Below are 12175 nucleotides of genomic sequence, written 5' to 3'. Positions count from 1 at the left end.
ACAAAAATGTAAGATATCCTCAAAAAGGTAATGTAACGTACGTCAACAATGCATAATCATACTGAATTTCGTTGCTCTTTGACTAGAGCCTGTCAATATTGGAAAGTTTGCACATGATAACCATACTCGTACATATAAGTGTACACAACACAACAAAAATATAAAAACGTATAACAATATTAACGATAATTCAATACACATTTTCTGAAATAGGCATGAATTTAGGTGGGATTGGTTAGTAAAAGGACCACGGATGTTTATAATAAACGTTATTGAGAAAAGTCCAGAAAAGGACTTATGAGAAGATACATAACGTATTTTCCATTATGAAGATTAAATCTCTGTTTTCTACATTTCTTTCCTAGTGAAATATTTCTCTTAATTAATATATTATTTTGCATTAGAGCGTATTTTTTCTATTTCATATTATGTAAATGAAATTATGAACTTAATATTATAAACATATATATATATATATATTATGTATATATATATATCATTATAAAATTTCACATTATTTTGATACAGTACTTGCTCCGCCAAGAACTCGAACTTATTTTTATATATTATTTTATACTTATGTATGGATTATTTATTTTATTTTAATATTGTTTATATGAATATTTGTTATGCAATCTTATTACTGTAAGTGAATGTGATACGACGTAGTCAGAGCTGAATATTTCATCTGGGGTGGTAATTTTAATTTAAGAAATCTAGCCTTGTGGCCCAATGGTAAAGAATAAGAAAACATGTCTTGTTTGATAAACCCTTTTTTATATAATAGCATCGTGTACTATTTGAGCTCCTAAAACATTCTTTCAGAAAGTGAACCCATTTCTTTTGCTGATCGTTTCTAAATCTGTAGCCTACAATAGAAGCGTTGGCGAGCTAACAGTCAATTCGGCTGGTAACTATCGCTAATTGCAGTTTGTGACCTCGGTTTACAGCTTCATCACCACTATCAGCATAGTGTCTGGCTTTAGGCTTTCTAGTATACCTGTCATTACAATACTACTGGTTCTGTAATGTTTAGTGACTATACTTTTAATTGTGAAGATACTGTGTATTGTGTTTGTACGAAAAAAATATTTAGATTGTCTAGTCAAAAGCTATTCAAGAAATAAAATTTAATAAAACACGAGTAAATTTTTTAAAATTTTTAATTTCCAAAAAAATTAATAATAAATGTAAATTTCTGTAAAAATATGACTATAAACAATAAAGAAACAGTAAATACAAATTTTTGGTCATTAATGAACTTGACGTAACCAAGGACACGGCTATTTATTTATGTATTTATAGATATGGCTGAGCACTAATTTAAATACCTTTTAATGAATTAATTCAATTCAAAACAATTAAATTTATCCAAGCAATTAAGAGAAAATATGAACAAACCCTTTCTTTATACTTAGGATGAACATTTTTTAGTATCCTAGTTGTTATATTACAAAACAAACATGCTTCTTTGCTGGTTTTAGATATAATTTAAATTATTTAGGTACATAATTCTATGAACGTAAATATGAGAGAGTTTGGGTAGAAAATGTTACGTAGTAAAGATTTCATTCTAAGCAATTATCATCCATTTTATTCAACTCACATTCGTGTTGTACAGTACTAGCTTCAAACGGGAAACAAAAGTAAGAAATATGGCAGGGTCTAAAAATCCATATCTAAAATACAATGCTTAAAGTTTACTACCGCACAGTCTATATATGTTGTACCTTGACACATCAGCAACAATGAAGCCCTAGGTCCCTACTTTCACCATGTGGCACCAATGTGAAATTACTCCATACTTCTATTGATTCCATGAAGATTTACAATTAGTCTACTACCTAAAATACTTCTGTAGCCCCGGGAACAGAAAACGAAAGTTTTAAGGTTGCTTCATTCTGTATCAGCTGAGAAAACTACAAGAATAACTAAGCACATCAAGAACCTTGGATTTTATTGCAAAAAGTCTTAACACTATTGATTTCAAAGTGAAATCTGTTGTACGTAAATTAATACAAATTCATTAATCATGTAGATACAATTCCAGTTAGTTTAATAGTGTTAGCGTAATTAATACATATAATTGTCATCTTTTATATCAGTTTTATTTAAAATTATTAAATAATTTTAAATTACATACATTGCCTGTATCATGTCACATCTTACTATCACAATTTATATAGTATTAAGAAAACTGCATTGCAGTTAAATAAACTGAACAATTACGGCTTTTTATTATAATAGTTAGAATACTTTCTAATCATAACACAATACCTGTATGTGCATAATAATAATAATTGATTTTGGCTGAGCTCATAGTATTAGCTACCTACATGTTGACAACGTCACTATAACCTCATTACTCTACGTCAGTTTAGTGTGTTGATACTAGCTGTCTCAGCAGTAGTTTGCTCTATCAACACGGCACCTGACAAGTGACTGCTTCAACTAAACTGTATATGAAATGACTTGACACGTCTCACTCTATTCCTCTTCTAATTCTTCTTTTGTTTCATTCCCTCTTTTTCTCTCTTTGTTTTGTCTCCCTTGTACAGACACGTCAGAGTAGGGCGGTCAGAAAAGGATATTGTTCCTACCTTGCAGGAAAAACCAGACTTAAACCTTCAGCATTCTCCTGGTTTACTCATTCTTTCCATTTTTAGATTTGATGCATCTTCCAATGCCACTCTCTTTTGCAGCTTTTCGTTTCTTCTAGCACGATCCTCTTCACTATCTCAGATCCTCTTCATCTTAAATCGTTTTGCTTCTTGCTGCGCTCTATCATCTTTGGTGTTTGATACCTCTCTTATAATTGCTCCTAATAGTTTTTGTGAGGAATTAAATTTTAGTTTAGATGAATTTGTTCTTATAATACTTGGTTTGATCTCCTTGAGAGGGAAGCCAGCACTTCTATATTCCTCAGATGATCCTCCCCTAATTTTGCCTCTTTATCATGCACATTCAGTCCTCGAACCATCTTTCTTATTCTCATCTAATGAGCTTTCCCTCCCTGATACTTTTCCTTCTTTCTTTTTTATTCCTACGATCCGATTCTCATAACATGCTCGTAATAAAGGAAGACCAAATGCTCGCCAAGAACCCAACACTTTCTCGGCGGTTGCTATGTTTCTCTTCTTGCCGTTATCTCATCTTTATCGGTCTCTTATAACACAAATCTTTAATTTATATTATAATTTAAAATGAAAAATCTCATTGCTATGAAATTATCACCTTTTAGGTGGACAGGCGGTTTATTGTTTATACAAGTAGATTCTCAGTTATCGAAAATAACTTGTAACGATAATAAATTGTAATATAGAGGGTTATTATATAAAATAAGTTACCCCTCCCTAAACATTTTGCTATTTTAGATATGAAAAGTCTATTTGCGGCAATCTTACTACCTACAAAAGGCTACAGAAATAGTTGTTTCTTAAATTTTTGAGCCTCATGATAAAATGTTATAAAATGATTCAAGAACGAATTACAAGCCGTTCTGACAATCCTTGGGCTTTGGCTCTCCAAAAGATATCTAAGAAAACTGACAGGTGGTACCCGTGTGAGATTATTGAGTGCTCAGTGATAGGCCTTAGCTCACAAATATCCTGCTAGACATATACAAGATTATAGTGATCATTTGAACACGTGTTTTTGTTTAGCATTATGGGCTTGGATAATGCATATTGACTGATCCCTGTAAAATCCTGCTGTAAACACATTTCGGAGGATGTCTCTGGTCTAAATTTAAGTTTTGTGAATATTCGAAATTCTGTGCATATTAAGTTTTCTAGTGGAAACTAGTTTCAATTCGATATTTCTAGCAAATTAAATTACACAAGTACTCCGGAGAAACGTCGTTAATTCGAGCACATAAATTCATGCCCATAATGTTTGTCATGCACGTTCTTTTGCATATATTATTCCCTCTCCAAAAGATTAAAAACCTACTATAAGTATACATTTAATATAAATGATTATAACAATATGTGATAAAACAATCCCCCAAGTAAATTTAATGTAATGAATCGTACTTAATTTAATACAAAAACACTTTTTCCCAATAACAAAATGCTAACTTTTGAAATGCTTATTCGAGGTGTTTGGATATATTTACAACAATTGAGCTGGTAAACTAATTATTGATCCAGAACACGTGAAGGGGAACGGCGATTCCGAGAAGAAGGTAACGTTATTGCTGCAATATGGATGCAGACTATCTTGAAGGATAGCCGGCAATGCTTGTTGTTTATGGGTTTAATAAGCGGCGAACGATCGACATAACCTGCAGTATATCCACTTTACAACCCCTATACATTGTTATTGGATCCAGGCACAAAAATTAGGGTTGATCAGTTACTATCAGTTTACTTCCTTCATATTATTATATTTAATACGGTTTTTAGTGATTTCATAATATACTATATTGTATAGAATGAAAATTTAATTTTATTCCAAATTAAATAACTTGATATGGATGCAGACTTTCACGAAGGATAACCGACAATGTTTGTTTTTCATGGGTTTAATAAGCGGAGAACGATCGACACAACCTGCAATATTTTCACTTTACAATCTCTATAAATTGTCTTCTCTTTACATCCACAAGGTCATCAAGTTTTATCAGCTACTAAAATCAGCAATAATAATTAATAAATAATCAAATAAGAAATAAAACGAGGCTATACTTTACTGCTGTAAATAAAAATAAATCTAGAAGCAAACTCTTTGTTAGCAAATCATTATTATCTTTCGTACCATTATGAAAGGAAAATAATTTAAATGAACAAAATGCATTTTGTTAGCATATAATGGTTGCACAAAGCACTCTAGTTACACAATACACATACATTATTGATCGCTGGTCCATGAAACATACGCAAATTAAAACCAACTGTTTATACAGTTTTGTTTTCATTAATTAAGTTACCCATTGTTGTCATTAATTAGTGATGTGTTGCTAACGTTTGTACGAAACCCGTCACCATGGGAGTTTTTCCATTGTTCAATAATTCAGCGTGTTTTGGGGTTATCACGATTTATTGTTATGATTCAAGTGCAAAATGAGTATCGTTGATTGTTTCGAAAAAATCCCCTGACGTAAAACTGTTTTTGTTCTGTATATACTTTTTATATAAAATTATTTAAAAGTATGATATAACTTTGTGGATATACATAAGGATGTGTGGTCATAAATTATACATATTAACTGAGTCTTTCTTTTTTATCATTTTGATGAAAGAAATTTTACGCAGACTTCAAAGTAAAGAGAAAGATTTACAAGGAAATTGGATCAATGTTTGAATATTATGGGAAACCTTTGAGAAGCGTTCTGCTGTATTTTAGTTCCCTTTTGCGAGATAACAGCCTTTTTGTAATGCAAGTTTACCCATCTCACTCACCACAGACAAAAAAAACGATAATACGTAAAAATATATATTTTTTGTTTTTAAATAGTTTTTCAAATAATATTTTACACAGTTTAAAACAAATATAAGCTATCGTTTGGCAATAAAGGCAGGGACGTTGAATGTACAATGCTTTTGGGTGAGAGTTATAATTTTAAATTGGGTTCATCAAACACTTGACACTTGTTTTACATGATAAGTGTTCCATTACAAAAATGATATAAGATAATTATAATGTGAATGAACTCTTTATCGGGATGAAAATCCTTTGATATTTCTTTGACTAATTTTAGTGATTAAAAGAGATTTTTAAGTCACGGTTACGGTATATTTAGTTAAAAGCTTTCTGCAAAACATACATGTATTTTATGTACTCACTAGTGTAAAACAACTTTTAAACGTTTAAAACTTTTACACGTACCGAGTGAAAAAAATCCTCGCAAGAGAGCGAACCCATTGTTGGCTGTTCAAGATGGGAGCAACGAGAGGTGAAATAAATCGCAGAAATTTTATGTGCAGTTGACGATTAAGCCCTCTTCTTTTGACTATAAGATAATACGCATTACTCGTATTCTAAGATGTTTATTTTGAATTTATATTCGAAAACTGGTTTAGTTATTAGCTGTCCATAAAAATTACATTTTACTCCTCGTAAAACCATAGTTACATAAAAACGGGAGTGTTGAATGACGCCATTACTTTTAGTCAAATTGTGACATAAGGTAGTGGCAGCATAGTTGCACATGAGACAACACTCGAGCCAGAATAGTTGTTTCATGCAGTATTTATTTGTAAAATTAACAATTTAGTTTTGGAAAAAACACTAATATATAATTAAAAGTTTTTACTTATAACTGAAACGATTGCAAGTGATACGATTTTTTGTTTAAAGGTTATTTTTTCTATTTAAATTTTAGGGATCAGATATAGTTGATTCTAATAGGTAATATTTCATTAATTAAAACCCTGACATATACAAACAAACATATACATAAAACATTGTTTTCCCCTTACACCACAACTGCACAGACATTGTTCATATTTGTAGCTTATAAAATTTACTATCAAAATTGAAAATACATTCTTACAACACTCAGTCGTTGCCTAATAACTAATTTTTATACAAAAAGGTATTGTAATGAACTGCTAAAATGTTCATATATTTTACCAATTCTAATTTGAATATACAATACTATACAATATACAATTCTAATAGTTCAACGTTCTTTAGTAAACTACCTTGTTTAAAGAGATATCAAGTGTCGAGGCTGCAATAAAACTGTACTGCAGCAAGTGCGTCGTTATTCGGTGACAGAGTGATCCAATATTGCAGAGGTCTCAGGACAATGATCGATGTCACTTCTCCTTCGGTCTCCATCATTGTCTGTGTCCAGAATATTGTGTTTGCTCTACCTTGCTCTTACTCGCTATAAGATATAGTCATTATTAAGTTATTTTCTAACAATGTAACTTTTGGCATGTCTTTCTTTCAAAAGCATTAGTAAACATATTGTCCAATATGTATTGTTATCCAGTAAATATGTACTGTTTCTGTAAACTGCATCTTTAATATCAATTCAAATTATTAATAACAACTAGACGAAAAAGTATCAAAGAAAAATTACTTACCTTCATATTAATATAAACATTATATTAATCGTGTTACTATTATAAATTTTGACGTTTGGATTTATATATATGTTGGATATATATATTGTAACATAAATACATAATATACAGGATAGAGCTGACTGTAATATTTGTTAGAAAAAGAAAAAATTACCATAGACTAAGAATTACCATATATTACGTGAAATTAAAAGAAATAGCAACACAATAAAATAAAACTAGGTAGGTTCAATTTAGATGTTAATATACTTCTTGTATATAAATATTTTATGAAATAATCCATTAATAACTTTGAATTTATATGTGTAAAATGTAAACTACTATTTGCTAGTTAATAAAGAATAAGGTTTGGTGCTTTATTTATCTGAAGACGATATTAATTTATCTAAAGTATATACAAATTAAGGTAGAATTCATTTTTTTTATAAAACATGACCAGTATTAAAAATCACTTATTTAGCAAAATAGAATAGAATAGAATATAAACACTTCTTTATTGAGGACGAAATTAGGACCGTACGGTCCTATCTTATACTTAACCTCTAAAATAGAGATGGAGATGCCGGGGATCGAACCCGGGGCCTTTCACATGCAAAGCGAACGCTCTACCACTGAGCTACATCCCCTCTGCTACTATTTATTTTTGAGAAATGTAGTAAGTAGACCTAGAACCTATTAGTCTTGCTTCTGACTTTCCTCTAAAATGATTGTTTTCTTAAAAACGAGATATTTGTTTGCTTACTTGTCTATATTGATCTATGTATTATATTTCTGTACGTATTGGTGACGTCGTAATTAAAAATTACACTACCTCGTAGATTGACGATTTTATTTAGGTAGTCTACGCATCTAAATATATAGTATTTATATTAATTAAAACAGGCTCGTTGCTATTATGTACTAATGTCGTACTTGTAGGCAGCCGGGATGCCTTTAGACTCATTATTTTTTTACCCTGTTTGTTTACACGACATACCAATCGATTCAGGAGGTCTATATACTTTGATATAATTTGAGTCAGTAGTTACGATGTTATTACAATAGTAAATAGTTTTTTAACTTATTATGAAATCCACGCGTCAATCAAGAAAGCGGAACTCACAAAAAATACCTTACTATATTAAATTTTAACTAAATATTTTACGAAATTCTTTATAACATTAGGGTCTAACAGAATATAAAATCTAAAAATGTTTTTATAATGACTAAAATGCTTATAATAAGGATTTTTATTTTTCTGCTAAAACTGGAGTCTAACCTATACTCTAAGTACATGTTTATTTCTTGCCCTACATCAAATAATATAATATTAGAATAATAATAGTATAATAATATTACATAATATTAGATCTAAATAAATCTTGAAATTGTTTTCATGGTTTATTTTTATTTTACAAGTTATATATAACGTTTTTTACTCAATACGAGTGTTCAAAGTTAAAAATAGTATAAAACACTTTGAGTGGTTTTAAATTATTTACACGAAAAAAAAATAAATCTCTGAGAGAAAAAAGATCTCAATAATAGTTACTAGTTGTAATAGACTATTTATTTACAAAAACAATTATGCCTATAAAAATATAGTAAAATTATGTTTAGGCATGAATGACAAAAGTTATGCTTGGTATGCCATAACTAATCTGAGATGTTGAACTAATTTAGGAAGTTTGCATGGCTACAGCACTAGGGACCAGTTAGTATACACTGCATTTATATTAAGTTGGCATGACTGGCTGGATCAGAAATAACGTGGTGTATTTGCTGTGTTGTTTTTTAATTGAATTGAGTATTTATACCTAAGTTGCAAGAGTTTTGACTTCCTTGATTAATTATTGAACGTCTGTTGAACGCATCATATAAGCGGAAAACTCTGTAAGTTCCTCTAAGTAGTTTGACAGTTTTATAACCTATACGTGATGATCCAGAGGCAATGTTTGAGCCAGCGTGTTGACACACTGCCGCGCATCATTGGAGCGCACACATCTCACTGCTGCCAGAAGCAGGGAATATTTCCCTGCCTGCAACTGCTGGCGCTGCGCCGCGCCGCTAGCCGCGGCCGCTGCCTTGTATTACGGCTGGCAGCGTTTGCGCCTGGAATATTTGAAGGCAACTCTAACATCTTACTGCATGCGGTACTCGTATCCAGGGGTTTTGAAGGCACTGTACAATTTCAACTTATCACTAAACTCTAGTTAAAACTCAACCAACAGTGAGTTCATCGGTTAGACTTGTGATTTGTTTCAAAAATGGTTCTTACCAGGGCTAAAGCTAAATCTTACATTCTGTCCATTGATGAAAATTCTTAAAAACACTTTGAATCTTGATGATGTATCTGAGACTTTGTTTACTGATTTATGCATGGTTTTAAATAAACTAAAAGTTAATTACCCTGAGATTGAACTGGACGATTTGGAATCAACTGTTGCACGGTTGATAACTTCTCTGAGTGATGCCGTGACTCGAGGCTCCAGCCTCCAAACATCGCTTGACACCTGCCATCGTGAGACAGCCCAACTTGAGTCCAAATATCAGGATAAAAAAACTCGAAGAATCTCGGACTTCAATGACTCGATAACGGCACAGGATGTAGTTAATGAAGAAAAAGACTCTTTAGCTCATGAAAATAGTTGCCTGAAATCTAGTATTAGTAAACTTAAGGATGAAATTTTGGAATTAGAAAGGTCTGCTAAAAACGTTGATTGAATCTCAAAACATTATGATTGGAGAGGCATTATATAAAACATTATATATAAACACACACACAGGCATGAAACATGTTTTAATAAGCTAAAAGAACTAATCAAATCAAATCAAATCACGTTTATTTCCACACACAAAAAGAAATTAAATACAAAATAAACCTTTACATTGAAATGATAACAAATGTAGCATTTGTATATTATCTAATTCATATAAACCTACAGAAGTATTCTAGTAATACAATTAAAAAACTAAAATTAAATAATTAACGTTAAATAATATAAAAGAGACTTTGTGTTACATAAATAAATCAATATAATGAATAAAGAGATTGATATAATAAAGAGATACATACATATACACATATACATACATACATATATATATATATATATATATATATATATACACATACATATACACGCACATACATACATATCCACCATACATACACGCATACCTAGTAAAAACAGCATTAAATTTGCTACATAATTTCTGGATAAATTCAAATAATGGGAAAAGAGCCTACATGGGCCTTAATGGCCTGTGCGTAGACTCGAGTTGAAATTGTTACGATTCGAATTTTAATCTCGAGCAGAGTGTAGATTAATTTTAAAAAATTTGATAATTGAAAGAAGACATCTAAAGCAGAATAAACTACGGATATGACCTCGAATTCCGATAATCAGCAATCTAGAGGATAAAGTAGACAAAACAAATAAAAATATTGAGTGAACAAAAATTACAAAAATTAGGCTAATTACTTAAGTGATTGGATTTTATTATATATAGTTTGAAGAGGAGAGGAGAGAGGGACAGTGCCGTCAGTCAGTGAGTGTCAGACAGTCTAGGTCCGTCTGTAGTCAACAGAGATAAGTAACTGGGCACTCTCACTGCTTATGAGAATCAAAAACTCCTTGACATGTTTCTTAAAAACCTCAAGAGAGGGAGAGTCGAACAGCTTGAAATTTTCTAAAACTATTAGAATAAATTTCGATATAAAATGTGTGCTAGATAAAAACTGTTTGTTGTCGCGAATGATTTGTGTTGGTGAATAGTGTTAATTCCGACTATATTTGCATATCTTGTGTTATAAAAATGTGGGATTGTAGAAAAAATTGAGCCGAAATGTTTATCAATATGAATAAATAAGACTTTAATAAAAGTTTTTTTAATTGGCAGAATTCCTGTTTCTTGAAACAATAAATCAGAGGGATATCGTCTACACTTCGCAAAACCGGCTTTCAGAATAGATTTCTGAACTATATCTAAACTTTTGATATGTGAAGGAAAAGCACCCCCCCCCAAGCTAGAATGCCATACGAAAAAAGGGATTGCACATAAGCAAAATAAACGATTTTAGTTTCATCAAAAACTCAAAATGCTATTTAACTGCCTAAAAGCAAATATATACTTTCTTGCTTTATTTTTTAAGAAATTAATGTGATCTATCCATTTCATTCGAGAATCAAACAACACACCCAAATATTTGTATGACGACACTTTCTCGATTTTATTACATCCACAGGCATTGTTATAGTGATTATTACAATTATGAATAATTAAATCGTGTAAGTTGTAATCTGAATTTAATGTAAGAGAAAGGGGCATAAATTTAGTTTTTGAGATGTTAAGTGATAAAACATTTTGGTCCATCCATTTTTTAATTGTCATGAGGTCATTTAAAGATTTATTGTTGAACATCCTGCCAAGATTTACCTTTGATAATAATTAGCGTGTCGTCAGCAAAAAGAAATAGTTTACCATGAATCTGCAGTTTTGAAATGTTGTTAATGTATAATCAAAAATAATATAGGGCCCAGAGTGCTTCCTTGAACTACACCATAATCCACAGGAAGCTCATCACCATTCACACAACCGCAGACAGACACAAACTGCCGTCTGTCCGCAAGGTAGCTCCTAAACCATGCGAGAGCATTAACCCGTTACACCTATAGCTGATAATTTGTAAATTTAATTTGTTTCTATCTACACTATCAAATGCTTTCTTTAGGTCAAGGAAAATTAAAAAGCTCCTCATACCATCTGACAAAGTATGATAAATTTCTTTGTTTACATCAAAGAGAACGTCTGAAATGTTTTTTATCAGCCCTAAAACCCGTATTGACACTCCGCTAAAATATGGTTGTGTTGAAGGTAATTTACAAACTGCTCTTTGACGATTCTCTCCAGCACCTTAGAGAACACACTTAACAAAGAAATAGGACGATAGTTTATTTTTCTCCGTAAATGTGCTAGCCTTGTGAAGTGGGATTACTTTAGCTAACTTAAAACTATCAGGAAATATACCGTACGCCAAGCTAAGATTTAAAATATGTAGAAAAGGTTTAGAGAAAATATTAATATTATCTTTGAGTGCAGAAGCTGTGACGCCGTCATACCAGGAGCGGACCCGCCACGTAGTGCAGTAATGTGTT

At 31.3% G+C, this 12175-nt stretch overlaps 1 non-coding gene across 1 annotated transcript; it reads right to left on the bottom strand.

Annotated features, from left to right (window-relative positions):
* Nucleotides 1–7591: 7591 nt before the first annotated feature.
* Trnaa-ugc lies at nucleotides 7592–7663 on the bottom strand. The gene has a single exon. It is a non-coding gene; the product is annotated as a tRNA-Ala (tRNA).
* Nucleotides 7664–12175: the final 4512 nt, after the last annotated feature.

This window comes from Homalodisca vitripennis, chromosome 3, assembly GCF_021130785.1.
Source record: "Homalodisca vitripennis isolate AUS2020 chromosome 3, UT_GWSS_2.1, whole genome shotgun sequence".
NCBI classification, from domain to species: domain Eukaryota; kingdom Metazoa; phylum Arthropoda; class Insecta; order Hemiptera; family Cicadellidae; genus Homalodisca; species Homalodisca vitripennis.
This window is presented reverse-complemented; position numbering and strand designations above follow the sequence as displayed.